This window comes from Lissotriton vulgaris, chromosome 2_1 (assembly GCF_964263255.1).
Source record: "Lissotriton vulgaris chromosome 2_1, aLisVul1.2, whole genome shotgun sequence".
NCBI lineage: Eukaryota > Metazoa > Chordata > Amphibia > Caudata > Salamandridae > Lissotriton > Lissotriton vulgaris.
Window position 1 is genome coordinate 32,921,455 of NC_141687.1, and position 18,471 is coordinate 32,939,925.

An 18,471-nucleotide genomic window follows, 5' to 3' on the forward strand; every position below is an offset into this window, starting at 1 on the left:
TCCAATGTAGAGAACCGGAGATATGATTTTTTAAAGAATGACCAATTTCTAGCCCTTAGTCACCTTATGGAGAACGCCCCCCCCCCCCCCCCCCCCCCCCCAAGTTGCTCCAATTTACCCCAAACTCATGGAACCTCTTCCTAAAATTCCTCTTGAGGGTCCAAGCGGTCCAAAACACAATCCAAATGTCTGGACGCTCCAAGATGGCCCTGGGAAGTTTGAGGCCACAAATCCCACAATGCACCTGGTCAAAACCCTTACAAGTCCACTGGATGCACTCCAGGCATGGGACTCTTGGTGAAGTTGGTGCGGGTGACCTCTGTTAACCTGTAGATTTCAGGGAGTCAACTCTTTATTCCTCTTGAAGCAAGGTAGGTACAAAGGGCTGTAGTTCCAGATAATGCAGCAGACAGTCAGACAGACAGAATGCAGGGCCCGATGGTGCAAATGAAGTTTCCATATCGGCAGTCCTTCTCAGTTACAAGCAGCAGATCTGAGAGGCTCTGTACCTCTCGCATATTTATTGGGTATGCTGTGGGGTCAAGCAGGAGAGCACTCCTGTCCAATGAGATACAGGCAACACCCCAGAGTCTGACCACGTCCTCCACCGTGTAGCATGATCTCCCAGAAAGCACTATTCCTCCAAAATTCAGTATGGCTGAAATCCCAGCAGAGGAGCAAGAATCAGTTAAACCAACCTCCAGTATGGCTCATTTCCTTAGCTCTTCTCCCCCTACCATCTGCAAATTCCCACCTCAAGCCTGCCATCTGGCTGGGTTAGAGGGGATGGGGGTAGATGGTCCTGGCATTCCCTATCTGTCCTATTCCCCCCCCCCCCCACCCCCTCTGCTCTGGCGTTCCTGTGTAGCAGAGCTCTCTCTACCAGATAGCCTCTCCCTGGGTGAGCCACTTCTGACTTCATCAAAGCAGCCTGGCTAATTCTGTTAACTCTGACCAATCAGGAAAGAGGGCAGGAAGGCTGAATGTTGGCTTACAGACAAGCAAGTATTATTGCTTCTCTCCTGGATATATTAGGATACATAAAAAAATAGCATATTATTGGACTGATCAATACTATTCTCCTAAGTCCTTGAATGCTATTTGTATTTAATTCCTAGTAATAGGTATGCATTCTTAAACCATTGCTATGTAATCCTATAGGGCTAGGCAGCTACAATGGGGAAACTGATATGTGCAATTTCTCCATCATCAGGGCATATAAAACCTCTTTTCCAAGGGCCCTGCTTATAGTTAACTATAACCACTTAACCAACCTCCACCACCCCCACCCCTGGGACACCCAGGACCAAAGTCAGTTTTGCGAAGCACTTTTGTACGATGGGTAAAGTGAAATGTGCAATTTCTCTATCCCCAGGGCATATGAAACATCTTCTTTAAGGGCCCTCCATATAATGACATCACCACCCACCCCTGGGACACCTAGGGGAGACCATGGGGTGTACCTAAAATGCCAAAATATTGCAGCTTTTAAAATGACCTCAGGTGCCCAGCAGTGCACACATGCAAGTGGAGCAAAGGCTGCTGGCCTCTAAACTGCTGTACCCTATTATGTACTAGGGACTTATAGGGCAGGCCATGCCAATCATAGATGTACCCTACTGCATGTGTGTCTTTTCACTGTGTGTTCAGCAAAACAGCAGGTGTTTTCAATATAGCTCTGGCCCTGGCCTGCCCAGAGCAGAGCTGATGGCACTCTGAGTCAGAAAACCTGCATTCAGGGGTCTCAAATGTGACAAAAAGTGGGGGGAAACTGCAAACCGGTCCTAATTTTCTACACAGCATGCATGAGTTGTGTGTGTTTTTGTATCTACATGTGTAGAGCATGCATTTGTGTCTGCGCACTTGTAGTTTTACGTGGGTGTCGCATGATAGAAAACAGGATTTCTCAGGCACTAGTTCGGCAGTCACACGGCCTCTACTCCGATGAGCAACACCAGCTTTTTTCCACCAGAGCTGCCACTGAGCTAAGCCAGTCAGATGCCTGGCAGGAACCAGTGCTCCCACATCCAAACCCTTGTCACACCAGCTCATCAGATATTGAAAACCTCACCTACATCACACTCACACATGTGCGTGAACACCTCTAACGTCACACGCTTTGCAATCACCCTGCAAATTCCTACCATGAATGACATCATCACATAACACCAAGGTACAGTGCACATTACAGAAACACGGCTCACCTCCACAGACATCCTTGATCTTCTCCTCTCTACAAGCACATCCAGTGCTCTGACTATGCATGAAAGACGGGAACCAACTCGCTGCCATCCACAGCGCCGCCTTGCTCTGCATGCAAAGTGCCCGTAATACCATATGATCCAAGCGCCTCCGGTGCCACTTCCCACTCTTAGATTCACGGGTGACTTTCTAGATTCTGAACTGCAGGCAACCTGTACACAGCAAGAACGCCCCAGCTCTGCCTGCATTCAGCCTGAACACCCCATATCAGCTACCCCGGTGATTCGAGCACCAAGATTCCGAGAGAATCCCGATACACTCTGCAAGGCTCTGGATATTCTGCAGCACTTGACTGTTCTCACCCACTCCAAAAGCATCACCCGGCCATGGCAGCTGCTCCTTCATTTCAGTGCCGAGCCCCAAAACTCCTGGACTAGTTGGGCTGCGTAGACATCTACTTCTCCGTCCTTCAAATGGTATACAACCGTTACAACGAAACTTTTACAACGACCTACCATTACAACGCAACTTTTACCACGCAAACTATTACAACACATTGCTCTGGGGGGCGCTCTAGGATAGGGAATAGGTTAATTTACTATCCAATAACCTTCCCTACTATCCACGGGGACTGGAGTTGGAATAGTAAATTAACCTATTCACTATCCAGCGCCTAAAAGCATTATGCGTTGTAGTGGTATGCGTGGTAAAAACCGCGTTGTAAAGGTAGGCGTTGTAAAAGTATGCGTTGTGACGACATACATCCCCTTCAAAGCACGCTATGCGCCAGGGGCAACTGGAAAGAGAAAAAAAGTAGCATTTCACTCTCCAAGTAGAACTTTACAACCTTTGAGACTCCCAACAGGCCTCAATAGCCCCATCAGGAGCATATTGGTGAGTCTAGAGGAGGTTCTTCCTGTAGATTTGTCTGGAACCGCATCCGGAGACTGTAGTATGTTCTGTACTTCGGTCAAGCGTAGTTTACTGCATCTGGCCTCCACCAGGCAAGCTAGTCCCAGCACACACGTACCAACATTGCTCTACATCACTATTCTCTCTGCCACAGTCACTCTTAAAAGCATCCTCTCATTCAGGAAAAAAGTGGCATGCAACACAGCACGCCTCCCTCCTTCCAAACAGTGAATAAAGAACAATAGCAAATAATGTGCTATTGCATTCATCCAAGAAACAACACGTCACAGAAGAACAGAGAAGCAATCACACCAAATCTGCACATCCTCAGACACTGACTGGCATCCTAATTTCATGCCAGCTATGCCCCAACACCACAACCCAGAGCTATCCACACCACCCTCTAGAAACAACCACACCAACCCACGCTAAACAGATTGTATACAATGAGCTGAGGGAAAACCTGGAAACCCCATATTCTAGACCACAAATATCATTACAACACCTAAGTTGTGAATTTCAGCTCTTGCACCAGCTCGCCACACAATTCCTGAAGAAATACATAATAATATCAAGAGTTAGTCAGTTGAACGAAGATAAGAAAAGAGATGTCCGGTCAAAGGAAAGCGGGTGCTGCACTGAAAACTAAAGACCGAATGAGATCAGGTAATAACCAATTGAAATAACACTAGGCTGAGAAACTCCCATCAGCCCACCCATATGGCGGAGCATCATCATGTGGGATACAGATAGTAAATCCAAACCTCGCCCAACCCATCAGTTGATGGTGCGGAAATGGATTTCTGAAGTAGAACTCTAGCCGCAGTGTTGTTCAATTGATGCTGATGGTGTGCAGTGCTGTGAATAAGTGTGTGAAATATTAAAATTAACTACTGGGACAAAAATAAGTTTAATAAGCAATGTCCCAGTGTCAAAACATAAAACGACGCCCAATAGTTTGAAAGTATAACTATGTTAAGGCGCTGTGCAGTGAGGTCAACATGTTTCAGCCAAGCGGAACAACTGTCTGGCTTTCTTCAGGACCTTGAATGGATAGCTACTGCAATAAACTGCAAGTGAAGAAATAATAGAAAACCATTAATGTGTCATACATATTCAATTACTCCTACCTGGAACTTGGATACCCAATGTATACTGGATGGATTGAATTAGTTATCCTTTCCTACATGAGAAAAAAGGAGAACAAAACACATAATATATATAGTATAGGGTCATATACATATATCCCAATGTGACATTTAAGAGACAGTGCAGATATCACACACATTGAAGAGAGGATATCCCTTCACTGAACAGAAAGCTTCAGTCCTTCTATTTGACTAATTCTATTTGAAATATTAATTTAATAAAATTCATTACTCACCCAGCGTTATGTGGGAGAAAACCTCACCTCGCCCGGCAACCGCTCGGGAAAATGAGGCACCGCTCTATTGTTTAAAGATGAAAAGTAGAGGGCACAATCAAAATCATGTTTGTTGTGTCCAAATGACTTTGTGATGTTATCTTTACTTCAAAAAAAGAACCCAGTTGTCGTGTCATCAACATCCCATCTATGAGCAAAGTTGGAACCCAACAATACTTGGCGCTAGATGTAACCTTCCTAGTACTAATAGAGATTCACTTAGTACTGAAAGCATAGGTAGATGATTGAAAGTTCACTAAATGAGAATGAAAAAAAGGGAACCCATTCTTTAGGTGAATTGTATATACAGAGAGTACCAATTCCTATATCTTAAGAGAATGCACCAGGATTTGTATATAGCATTCAAGTTGAAAAAGGTCCCTTTTGCATGGATCCATTACCCCGAGATGGACTGAGACTGACGGGGACGAAACCCGGGACCTACCTCTCCGTCGGTACCCCTCTCTGACATCCGAGGGGAAGTGGAGGTACCGACCGAGGCAGTCTCGCGCTCTTTATAGTGCGCTTAATTGGACAATTGGGTCCAATTAGTTAGTAAATTGCCAAATTAGCCCACTGCTGCTGCGTGCTGCCCGCAACACTATCCTGCTCGCGCACGCGCTCCTGCCTTGACCTACGGCGCATGCGCGAAAGTGTAGTGAAGGGAAACTAGCGTCGCGCACCATTGGGGAAGTGACACGGCGCATGCGCTAGGTTGTGTCGGCTGAAGTACTGGGCTTGCGCTAATGCACCAAGCTCGCGATAATGGAAACGAGGCATTCTGCACCTTCATATATGCGTACTGCCTTAGCCTGGATAGAGTCATTCCTGTCGGGCCGTACGTTCCAGGTCTGGGATGGCAACTCTCGCTCTGACCATCTTCCCCTTCTAAGTGGGGTGCCCCAAGGCTCCTCACTTAGTCCTACTCTTTTCAATGCTTACATGGCTCCTCTGGAAGATGTGGTTGCCCCCTTTGGTATCAAGATTGTGAGTTATGCGGACGACACGCAATTGGTCGTCTCTCTCTCACACCATTGCTCAGACAATCTGCTACACTGCCTTCAGGAAATTCATCATTGGATGTGCGATTCCTCACTCAAACTCAACGGGTCTAAGACAGAAATTATGCTGCTGGGAAAAAAATGGACAGCGATTCCACCATCTGTTTGGCCCGATACTATGGGTGAGGTTCCCGCTCCCAAAACAGAAATCAAGAGCCTGGGGGTCTGGCTCAACCAGGACTTGTCCATGAAAACCCAGGCAAAAAAAACAGCAGGAACTTGTTTTGGACTTCTACGCTCTGTCCGCAAGATTCTCCCTCTGTTTCCCCCCCTGTCTAGGAAGCTTCTAGTACAGGGACTGGTACTCTCACGACTGGATTACAGTAATGTGATCTACTTAGGGGCCCCTGAATACACTCTTGGCAAACTTCAACGAACACAAAACGCGGCAGCCAGGATGCTGTTGGGCCTCCCGTCCCGAGCCTCTGCTAGACCAGCGCTCAAAGCCCTCCATTGGCTTCCTGTGCGAGAGAGAATTGATTTTAAAGCTATGTGTATCGCCCACAAGCTTTTGAATGGGCAAGGTCCTCCGATTTTAGCTGGTCTGGTCACCCCGTATAAAGCCGCGAGATCTCTGCGCTCGGATAATGAACGACTGGCAACCGTCCCCAAGTTCAGGAAGGTACGCACGGGAGGCCGTCGCTTCTCTGTGAGGGCAGCCGCACGCTGGAATTCGCTTCCCCGTGGCTTGCGGCTGGAATCTTGCCATTTACGCTTTCGCAATCAACTTAAAAACTTTCTCTTTCCTAAATAGGTCCTTCTGCTTCCTTCTGCCCGTTTCTGTTTTTTGACTTTATAGCGCGGGGATGCCTCCGGGTCACCAGGCGCTCTATAAATCCCTAAATAAATAAATAAATAAATATGGATCCAGAGCTTAGCTCGTAACTTTTTTTTACCAGATGCCGAGTTTTTTCCTGAATTATTTTCTATTGTGCAAGGGGACATCTAACCCTCCTAAAATCGCAGGGTTTATATCTTGTAGGGACTGTCACTAGCAGATGTCTGGGCCATAGCACCATGATGTGTGTCTCTGATGTTTGGGTTCTGGCCATGACTCCCAAGTCCTCTGTAGAGAGTGACCTTATCCACCTGAAGGTGATTCAGGATTGCCAGAGCCAAGCTGTACATTGTATGAAACCTGGAGGAAGTTGCCAAAGCTCCGCTCCTGCTCGAAGTCAAGATCATGGACATGTTTCCACCCTCGGGGCCACTAGTGTAACAGATCGCATTGCAATCCAAGTTTCTCGGTAAGTTGAAGCCCAAAAAGAAACAGAGGAAGGCCAAGCGGGACTCCAGTCCCTCCACTCTCTCTTTGATAAGTTACGAGGGCGTCAAGGTGCGCCCTGATCCCGGGCCCCTACAAAGGAGCTGATCTCGCAGATGATTCTGATGCCTGAGCGCTCTGCAGTGGGTTCTGAAGTCTCTGTGACCCCAGCCCCAAGGCAACTTATCAGACTCCACCAGGTTTCGGAGGAGACTGGAAAAGATCAAATTGCTGCATCCAGCAGCGGTTTACAATCTTAACGATAAAACAGTTTTAATTTATAGCATGTTATAACTACTGTGTGGAGTGCGGCTTCATGCAGCGCATGTAGCTGTTACACAATTCTCAGCCACAATGTGCTTCTCTTTTCACTTCTGCGTGAACTCCTTTGTGTTTGTACCTCCTGGAAGGACCCTCACATGGGAGGTGTCAAATGCTCGTTTGAGTGGCCATCCAGGACACTATCGAAAAATAAGAATATTTTGTTCTAGTAGTCCTTGTCAAGGGAGCTCTACTCCAAAGGACACTTGGCCACCAAGAGTATCCGTTATAGAGTTTGGAGTGTCTGCAGCACAAGAAATCTGACCATAATCAGTCCTCGCCGTATGGTTCTAAGTCGGGGATAGCTCACCTGCGGTAACGAACACAAATAGTTTGCTATCTCTAATCTCTAAATGAAGTTTGAAAGGTCAAAATGGAAAATGCTTTTTACTTATTCATTATAGTTGTGTCCTGTTTCAGTATGTTCTAAGATAGCATGTTTCCACATCTTTAAGATAAAGAGGTAATATCCAAGGTACAATCTGAACAGTTGATGCCATCCAGAAATTCTGAATTCAGGATGTTGAAGACCAAACTGACACATGTTTTGTTCCATCCTTGACATCGGTACTGTTCTGTGCCATTTATACAGATGTCCAATAGTAACTGTGTTGTAAGTGGGCAAAGACTTGTGCCCACTATCTTCACAAGCGCAGCCGACAGCCGCACACAATGCCCTCCTTGCTTATGGAACGATTAGACGGGTACAAAAGCTGTTGTTCACCTTTGCAGTTCCTCCTGTCAATATCTGCATGGTATCTTCCTCTTCAAAGGTCCAGCCGCCACTCTTCCCAGGTCTAGCAGGCCACAGTCCAGAAGATGCAAGCTTTCTGCCAACCCACCTCCTGAGAGTGGGTGGCCCAAGACTACATCTTTCTGGTTTGAAAGTCTTTCTACAACTCCATACAGGCCATCACCGCTTTCTGAGACGGCTCCTTCACACTCCAGCTGCAAGTCTCGAGGGAGGGTCTTAACACATATAGGTATATTCAGCTTGGAGTCTATTTGAAGCATCATACTTAAAGCTCATGTCACATCTTCGTCCTCCCTCTAAATGTATGTAACTGCCTGCCTAGCCCCAGCACTCACGCACAAATACGGTATTGACCCCATTCCATTATAGCAGCAAAGTTTGTTGTTGGATACGTAACACTATCAATCAACAAACGCCTCCCATCGCAATACAAACTATAAAAAATAAAAAGCCAGTCACAGGATAGGGGCAGTAAGAGTTTAATTTTAATAAACCGTTAAAAACTTTTTTTTTAAATTAATTTCATTAATTATTAGCGCATATCACATACATATAGTTGTTGGCACAGTAAGAAAATACATAATACATTATGATTTATTTTGAGCATTTGTAACCTTTGCTTCCTGTACAGAAACGGTCTGTAACTGAGATTCCCTCTCATTATGATGTTCAACATGCAATGGGCCCCAACCTCCCCAGCCAGACTACAGGCTTTGCTTGCAAATATTGTATTAACGGTCCCCAGAAATCCTTTGGGCGCGAGGCAGCTGGGAGCTCCTCTGCATATGTTAGCTGTTCTTTTGCATATACCATGTCCATTATCCAGTTCTTGATGTTTGGGGCCTCACAACTACCCCATTTAATAGCAATATGCAGTTTGGCTACTAAGAGGGCAATGGCTAGGAGTCTGCGATTTAATGGTTGTTGTGAGCATGGTTTGTAGTGTTTTTCGTTACCTCATCCCAGCATTGCCGTATCGGGGGGCATGTCCATGCAACATGTATGACGTCTGATTTCGCGGCTCTGCAACATACACATTCATCTTCCTCCAGCAGGCCATATCTTTGAAGTTGCACCAGAGTGTAAAATGTTTGCTGCAAGAATTTAAAATGGATAGTGCGTAAGTTGCAGTTTGGTGTAAGCATCTTTGTTAGTGTAGAACAGAAGCCCCAGCCTTCCGCGGATAAAGGTGTGTATCATTGTATTCCATTTCTCTAGTGCCTTTTCAGTATGTCTGTTCTGTTCTTGCTGTACCATAAAGTTTGGCATTGAGATGAGTACGTGTGGGCTCCGTCAATAGTGTCTGCAGGGTATGGAGTGTTGGGGGTTCCATAGGAAATGTCAGGCATACATTTTTAATTGGTAGCCAGAGCCACAAATATGTGAAGAGCGTTATTGGAGCGTGCGCAATGTCTGTAACCATGTCGGAAGGATTAGTAAATTGTTCTTCATGGAACAGGTCTCCCATGCTGTGTAAGCCGATATCGGTTAGTGGTGCCCATGCCCTTTGTTCCTGTGTTACAGATCTATCCGGATGGTGTGATAACCGGAGGGCTGGGACAAGACTGGGAGTTTGTGAGCTCTTTGTCCTAGTGCTTGCCATGCCACTCTGTGCTTTGGGCCGAACTTATCTCTGAACAATGTGATCCGCCAAGGATAACGGTAGACATATCCAGCAGGCCACCTGGCTTTCTAATTTGGAGTCAGCTCTCCCGTAGTTTTCCTAGACCACCTGTTCTGGGTCCCGGTGTACCCATATCCCCAGATATTTAACCAGATCTGTTTGCCAGAGGAGAGGGAAGTCTAGCGGGAACTGCTGAGTGCAGGGTGTCAGTGGGATAACCACTGATTTGGACCAGTTTATGCTGATTGGTCAAGGAAGTTTAGATTTTGCATTAGGGGTTGTATTTGAGTGGCTAATACTTTGGCTAGACTCTTGGCATAAGTGTTTGTAAGTGAGAGGTCTGTAGGAATCACAGTGATTTGGGTTCTTGTCTGGCTTGAGTAGTGTTATTAATAGGTCCTCTCGTAGGGTTGGTGGGAGTGCGCCTTGTTCATAGGCCTCCATATACATCTTAAATAGGTCCTTCACCTCATTTTCAGTTATGGGCTGCATGAAGTATTCCCTATGTTCTTCAGAGAACCATGCCAGGGCAACATCCTCCAAGTAATCTGAGATTTAGTCATCTGGGGCCGTCGGTCACGTGGATTAGAGATGCAAGTAGCAGTCTGTAAATACCCCTACTATAGCCACGCAACATAATGATTTCTGCCCTGACCGTCGGTTATCTGCACTATTTGCGCGGGGGTGTGGATAGCCTGCATTCTTGATGCAAGCGAGTGACCTGGGCGGCCCCCCTCCCCGTATCTTCGTGCCATGTGTTTGCGTGATAGAAACCCGACTTCGCTTTCTGCTGTCGCCTGGTATTCTGTCATACCTCTGATGGTAGCTAGTAGTATGGCATCTAGTGGCTGCTCAAGTTCCCTCTCCAGTGCCTGAATAATGTTTTCCATATTAGAGAGTTGTCGGCGGATGTCATGCCGTACACCAGTCTGTTTATTAAAACATATCACAATGTTACCTTGAAAGCTTCCCAGAGCGTCAGTGTGCTTGTTACTGAGCCTATGTTGTTTTTTAAATATTCCGCTATGGCCTGTGGTATATCGGCTCTGAAGACCTGATCCAGCATCACTGTTGTCGGGAAGCGTCATGCAAGCTGTCTAGGTGTGTTAGTTTAATGAGGAATAGGATGAAGACCATGGCTTTTACCTCCCTATTGCTTATCTTTCAGTGAAGTAGGTGATGGCGCTGCTTGTGTAGCCTGGTGTAGCTTCAGGTGGCGGGATAGTGCGAATTGAGGGTGAAATCGGCTGCTGGGACAGGGCACTCTCCTACTTTCACCTAGGTAGCCTGTTGCTTACTCTTCACATCTTCAATCTGTGGGCAGTCTGTTCTTTGCGGTAGTATAATTTAAAAAAATGTATACAATTTCGCATGGTCTTCTTAAAAGTTCAATAGTTTTATGGGATTCGTCGGAGTCGCTGCCTGAATTGAGTTGATTAACTTTGATGGGAGTTCTTGGTGTGCTCCATACTGGGCCCCACGACTACCTTTCTGCTCCGATTGTTCATGGGAGGAAGCCTCTGGATTGAGTGACATCCATCGGAGCTAGGGGGCCGGATGATTTAGTTGCTGAATGTCCTCCCTAGTTTCTGCTACCTGTTGCTGGATGTCAAGTGTGATTTTTATTTAATGGATACACTTGCCTGCTCTGGCAAGTAAGCAGGTAGTAGTTTCTGAAAAGCACCAATCTGAAGTGTCCCTGCAGGTTCTAAAGCCCTTGTCTCTTAGGGTAGGGCGTAGCAAGGGATGGCGATCACTGGCCAGAGCGGGGCAGCAGCATAAGAGATGTTGCCAGGATTCTCTATGGTAGTTGCAGAGCCGGCAGGAGACAGTGCTGTCTTTTCAAGCCCATGTTGGGTTGAAGTAGAGGATCTTAAAGGCAATGAGGCGTAGAAACAGGATTTTCCTTCTGGCTTGGACTTAGAGGGGCTTTCGCAGGTAAGGCTGAGCTTTCCCAGAGATGTATGAACTGTCAAGTGCCAGTTTATAGGAGTTGTACCGGAGTGAAGCGAGATCCAGTTTGAACTAAATGGACTGGGCCTGGTGCTTCACTACATTAGCCCAAGTGGTGTGTGAGATTTCATGTAGGGGCATGCTTTCTGCCTCTATTTTCAATGATCCTACAGCTTGGTCCAGCTTAAAGTGCCATGGGGATCCTGCTGCCCTGAAAATCGTTTTCAGTAAATGTTTGAGGGTGGTGTCAGGGTCTTTAGGCACTCTGATACAATATGTTCGAGGCATGAGGGCTGCTGAATTCATATCTGTGCATAGATCGCCGCCTAGTGTTGGGTCCGGATGATTGCACATTGTTGTCCTGGAAGAGTCTTCGAAGTATCACGAGATAGGTGGCTCCTCCCCTGGACTACAGTGCGCATGGGCATCCTCTCCATCCCCAGATTGTTTTTTTCCGCCATTGGGTTTGGATGTCTAATCTTAACTCCAGTTAAATTACTTGTACTCTTTCTATTCCTAAGGCCAAAAGGCCTTCTTAACGTCGGTATTGTATCGTTCGGTGCCTGGCCCTTCGGTTCTTCGATCGGCGTCGAAAGAAGATTCTCTCGACTTCACAGGCCCAGACTACATCGACGATGGAACGGACCCCGTTTAAGCGGTGCCCCGTTTGTCACTCAAAGTATTCGAACTTGGATGTGCACCCAGTGTGCAATACCTGTTTGTCCCCCGACCACAACGAGTCGAAATGTTTCGCCTGCTCACGGTTCCGCTCAAAAAAGACTATCAAACTTCGACGCGCAGCACGGCAGTCGGCCCAGCGGTCGGCACCAGCGCCTGCAGACATCTTCGATGCCGGGAACGAGGAACTTTTCCAGGATGAGGAAGAGGCGGAAGACGACGTTCCCGAGGAACTGTCGGAGCCGGCGGCCGAGCAGGACTCCAATTTCGAGGTGGACGAGCCAGATGAGGAGTTCGCCCACAACCAAGACGTCGTCGAGGAAGGGGACGACGATCAGGCCCTTGCGGCCGTTGATGACGACTCCGGTGGAGAACCGAGTCCGCCCGCAGTTCCAGGGCCTGTCATTAACATTCAGCCCTCTCCGGCTCCGGTCGAGGCATCGCCGAAAGGCCTTAGCCAAGATCCATCCTCTCTGTCTACAGCCCCGCGACATGGCCAGGCTAAGACCCTTTCGAAGGAGCCATCGGTCGATTCAGCGAAACCGAAACCGAAACAGACCGAACACAAATCGAAACCGAAACTGCTCAAGATGGTGTTCGGTTCGACGTCGACGTCCTCCTCAAAGGCTGACGACGACCCTTCGACGCCGAAGATGCCTGTCGGCGCCAAGACTGGGACTTCGAAGCAGGGTTCGGCCACCGAGACAGTCGCCTCGAAGGCCTCGACGTCGGTGCCCGCGTCGACTACCACACATGGCGAGAAGGGCAAAGGACTTCTGTTGGGAAAAGGTCTACAGCCACCCCTGTCGGGGCTCAAGACTGGGCTGGCTAAAAGGGTCGAAGCCACGGGCAAGGACGCCCCGACTTTGTCATCAACGCCCAAGGATGGAGGCGCACCGCGCCAGGAGCTCGATTCGACGCGGTCGAGCGAGCGGCCTACACAGGCGTCGAAGAAACCCGAAACAAGCGCTTCCAGTTCGAAGCATGCAGACTCGACGCCGCTTAAGTTTGGCCTTCCGCCCACGGCCCGTCCATAACAGCTTGAGGTTTCCAAGATGGCGAAGGTGTCCTCCCATGCACAGGTCGTCTATCATGAGCCTTCTTACGACAACTAGGCAAAGCTGTTTATTGATTCGAAGTCGGGCAGGCTTACCGTCCACAAGCGGAAGATCGCGCCTGAACATCCCTTGGAAGGCTACAATATTCCCCTCAAAAGGAAGATGGTCTCCACCACCTCTCCGGTTCTTGTTGAACCTATTCAGGACTACTCGCACCATGCAGTTCAATCTCCAACACAAAGTGAGGAGGACTTAAATGCGGACTATAGCCAAATGGGCTTCTCTTACAATACTGACACTGATCAAGATGTCTCAAATCAATGGTCAGGAGCCGGTGATCAGGGGGATGACCCTGATGACCCCCAGACCGCACCAGACTCTCAGTCCTACATTGTGAAACCATCACCAACTGAGGACACTGTTGCATTCAATGCTTTAATTGAGCGGGCAGCCCTCAACCATGACGTCGAGATGCATGCTGAGCCAGTGGATGAGGATTTCTTGTTTGATACCTTCTCCACGTCTGAACGCACCACCAAGACTCTGCCCATGCTTAAGGGGGTCCTCAAGCATGCCACAGCCATTTTCAAGGAGCCAACCAAAGCCAGGGTTATAAATCCCCAGATCGACAAAAAATATAGGCCTGCCCCAGTGGACCCAACCTATATCAAAGGCCAGCTCCCTTTGGACTCCCTCGTGGTGGCTAATGAACGCAAGAGGGCTAACTCTCAATCAACTGGTGACGCTCCCCTTCCGGACAAAGAATCAAAAATCTTTGAAGCGTCTGGGAAGCGTGTGGCGGCGCAAGCCGCTAACATTTGGAGAATAGCCAATACACAGGCCCTGTTGGCTAGGTACGACAGGGCGCACTACGACACCCTAGAACAATTAATGCAGCACATGCCTGACATGTACAGAGAGGCAGCGGAAATGGTTATACAGGAGGGAAAACTAGTCTCCAATGCGTCAATCAAATGCGCGCTGGATGCAGCTGACACTGCAGCAAGGGCAGTCAATACGAGCGTGATGCTGCGGCGCCATGCCTGGCTGCGCATCTCAGGGTTTAAATCCGAGATCCAAACTACTCTTCTCAATCAGCCGGTTAATCCGGACTTCCTGTTTGGACCCGAAGTGGACACAACACTTGAGAAAATGAAAAAAGACACTGAGACGGCGAAATCCATGGGGGCTCTTCAGTCACAGCAGTTTTGGGGCGGTTTCTTTCGTCGCTCCGGTAACAGGGGAGCAACAAGAGGACAGGCTCAACAGCATTCACAATACGGCAAAGGCAACACGCAATCTGCCTACACTAAAAACACCAGAGGTGGATACCGTGGGAACAACACCAAGGGGAGAGGCCGCGGCAATAACAGCGCCAGGTCCTCCACTCCCAACAAACAGTGACTTCATGTCACTACCCCCGACCATCTAACACCTGTCAGAGGGAGACTCCAGCAGTTCCTGCCACTCTGGGAAAACATCACAACAGACAGGTGGGTGAGACAACTTATCCGTTACGGCTATTGTCTAAAGCTAACCTCCACTCCCCCCAACACACCCCCAAGAAACCGTCCTATGTCCGCAGAGCACTCGCTCTTATTGCAGCAAGAAGTACTCTCCATGCTGCAAAAAGGAGCCATAGAACTCGTGCCTGCCGAGGAAAGGGGGTGCAGGGGTTTACTCCCTGTACTTCTTGATTCCAAAAAAGGACGGGTCCCTGCGGCCCATTCTAGACCTCAGACCCCTCAACCAATACATCCTTTCGGAGCACTTTCACATGCTAACTTTACAACAAGTCCTACCGCTGCTCCGTCAGGGCGACTTCCTGGCCTCACTGGACTCGAGGATGCATATTTCCACATTCCCATTCACCCAAGTCACAAGAAATATCTCCGGTTCACAATCAACAGTCAGCATTACCAGTTCAAGGTTCTGCCGTTCGGGGTCACTACTGCTCCCAGAGTTTTCACCAGATGCTTGGCAACTGTGGCAGCACACCTTCGCAGAGAAGGTGTTCACGTGTACCCCTACCTGGACGACTGGCTCGTGCAGGCCAAATCTGCCGAGCAGTGCGGCCGCAACATGTCACGTACAATTCACCTCCTTCACAGTCTGGGGTTCTCTCTGAACTACGCAAAGTCTCACCTGCAGCCGGCCCATGTGCAACAGTACCTGGGGGCGGCACTAAACACCCAGTTGGCCACGGCGCAGCCGAACCCAGCCAGGGTCTACAGCATGCAAGCGCTCATCCGGAGGTCCCAACCTCAGCGATCCCTCCCGGCGCAAGTTTTCATGCAACTGATCGGCATGATGGCATCCTGCATATTCATTGTCCCGCACGCGAGGCTGCACATGCGACCCCTTCAGGAATGCTTGGCCCGTCAGTGGAACCAGGCTCATGGCCATCTAAAGGACCTAGTGTTGGTGACCGGTCGTGCTTACAGCTCTCTGCATTGGTGGAACCCACAAAACCTTTGCAGGGGACGACCGTTCCAAGAGCCTGTCCCACAGATAGTGCTAAAGACGGACGCATCTCTCCAGGGTTGGGGAGCGCATGTCCTCCACTACACAGTGCAGGGACTATGGACACCACAACAGCAACGGATGCATATCAATGTGTTGGAACTCACGGCAATCTTCATGGCACTGAAGGCATTCAAGCTGCACCTGTGCAACAAGGTCGTGTTAGTCCGGACGGACAACATGACCGCCATGTATTACATCCAGAAGCAGGGAGGCACGCACTCCCCGCAGCTGTCTCACCTAGCCCAGAGCATGTGGAAGTGGGCCATTCAAAGGAACATCTTCCTCATGGCGAAGCATCTCCCGGGTGTCGACAACCAGATGGCGGACCTGCTCAGCAGGCACAGTCATCAGATGCACGAGTGGGAGATCCACCTGTCGGTTCTCCATCCGTACTTCCAACAGTGGGGTCATCCCGACATCGACCTCTTCGCCACAAGCGAGAACGCAAAATGCCCTAACTTCGCCGTCAGGTTCCCACACCCGCAGTCTCAGGGCAATGCGATATGGATGAACTGGTCAGACAGATTTGCGTACGCTTTTCCGCCAGCCCCCCTCATACCTCTGGTGGCACGCAAACTGCGACAACACTCCATGACGCTCATCCTAGTTGCTCCAACGTGGGCGCGGCAGGCTTGGTACACCACGTTCCTGGAACTTTTGGTGGTGCCTCACCAACGGCTGCGTCTTACTCCCACCTCCTCACTCAGAGCCATGGCGACATTCAGCACCCAGATCCCCAACAGTTGAACCTTGCGATTTGGCTCCTGAGGTCATAGAGTTTCGGTACCTGAACTTGCCTCCTGAGTGCATGAACATCATCAAGGAGGCAAGGCGACCAACTACCAGGGCCTGCCATGCAGCCAAATGGAAGCGGTTTGTTATTTACTGCTCCAACAATAACATTAATCCGTTGGACGCGTCTACGCAAAACATCATATGTTACTTGTTGCATCTGTACCAAAGCAACCTTGCGTACAGTTGCATCAGGATCCATCTGGCGGCAATAGCCGCTTACCTTCAAAACAGGCAACACCTTTCCGTTTTCAGGGTACCAGCCATTAAAGCCTTTTTAGAAGGACTTAAGAGAGTAATCCCTCCCAGACACCCCCCTTCACCAGTCTGGAACTTAAACATCGTTCTCACCAGACTCATGGGGCCGCCCTTTGAGCCACTCCATTCCTGTGAAATACAGTTCCTCACCTGGAAGGTGGCCTTCCTAATAGCTATTACATCGCTGCGGAGGGTCAGTGAACTGCAAGCTTTCACAATTCAGGAACCCTACCTGCAAATTCATGCGAATAGAGTGGTGCTTCGCACCAACCCTAAATTCATGCCAAAGGTAGTTTCGCAGTTCCACCTTAACCAAAATATAGAACTGCCAGTTTTCTTTCCTAACCCAGACTCGGTGGCAGACAGAGCACTGCACACCTTAGATGTTAAAAGAGCTCTCCTGTATTACATCGACAGGACAAAAAACTTTCGGAAGACTAAACAACTGTTCGTTGCATTCTCTCCACAACATAAAAGCAACCCGATGTCCAAGTCCGGTATAGCCAGGTTGATTGTTAAATGTATCCAGATCTGTTCTCAAAAAGCTAAGCGCACATTAACAGTTCCTCCTAGAGTGCATTCCACACGCAAGGTAGGGGCTTCCATGGCTTTCCTGGGTAATATTCCTCTTGAGGACATTTGTAAAGCAGCCACATGGACCACCATACATACATTTACCAAACACTACTGCGTAGATGTACACTCCAAACAGCAAGCTGCTGTAGGACAAGCTGTTCTCAGAACTCTTTCAGACTGCTGCAGCTGGCACGGGCACCCACTGGTAAGGAGGAGACTGCTATTCATTCTATGCACAGATATGAATTCAGCAGCCCTCATGCCCAGACTTGCTCCAGAACGGTCGCTCCCTCCCTCACTCCCTGATCCCACATCCTGCTGGTGCTGCAGTTTGCTTTGGGTATCGTTATCAGCTCCCTCCCTCACTCCCTGATCCCACATCCTGCTGGTGCTGCAGTTCGCTTTGGGTATCGTTATCAGCGCTGTGTATCTTGTGTGTTTGTACATTATTTGCCTGGCATCGCAGCTCGATTTCAAGAGCTCTCAGCTGACCTTCATTTCATCCCTGATCCCACATCCTGTTGGTGCTGCAGTTCGCATTGGGTATCGTTATCAGCGCTGTGTATCTTGTGTGTTTGTACATTATTTGCCTGGCATCGCAGCTCGATTTCAAGAGCTCTCAGCTGACCTTCATTTACCTTTTGCGCCGCTCGCTCCGCTCTGCATTGTAGCGCGACATTTGCTGTGGCTCTCTGTGCTTGCTAGCACTTTGGCTGTATTCTAGGCGCTCGGTCCATTTGCTGCCCCTGCCTCACTTTCCCTTTGACCCTCCATTTTGTCTGTGTTGCTGTTCCCTGGCACGCCCCTCCTCCCCGCTACCGCCTCCCAGCTGCTGCCCCTCCCACCCACGAATAGAGGGCTCTCCACCTCCTCTGACCAACTGTGACCGCCCGTACTTGCTCCAGAACGGTCGCTCCCTCCCTCACTCCCTGATCTCACATCCTGCTGGTGCTGCAGTTCGCTTTGGGTATCGTTATCAGTGCTGTGTATCTTGTGTGTTTGTACATTATTTGCCTGGCATCGCAGCTCGATTTCAAGAGCTCTCAGCTGACCTTCATTTCATCCCTGA

The 18,471-nt window shown here is 48.9% G+C and overlaps 1 protein-coding gene across 1 annotated transcript in view; it reads left to right on the forward strand.

The window, feature by feature from the left end:
• DNAJB2 (DnaJ heat shock protein family (Hsp40) member B2) overlaps nucleotides 1–18,471 on the forward strand; it is a 245,720-nt gene that overhangs the window by 162,510 nt on the left and 64,739 nt on the right. The gene's annotated exons all lie outside the window — the stretch shown is intronic.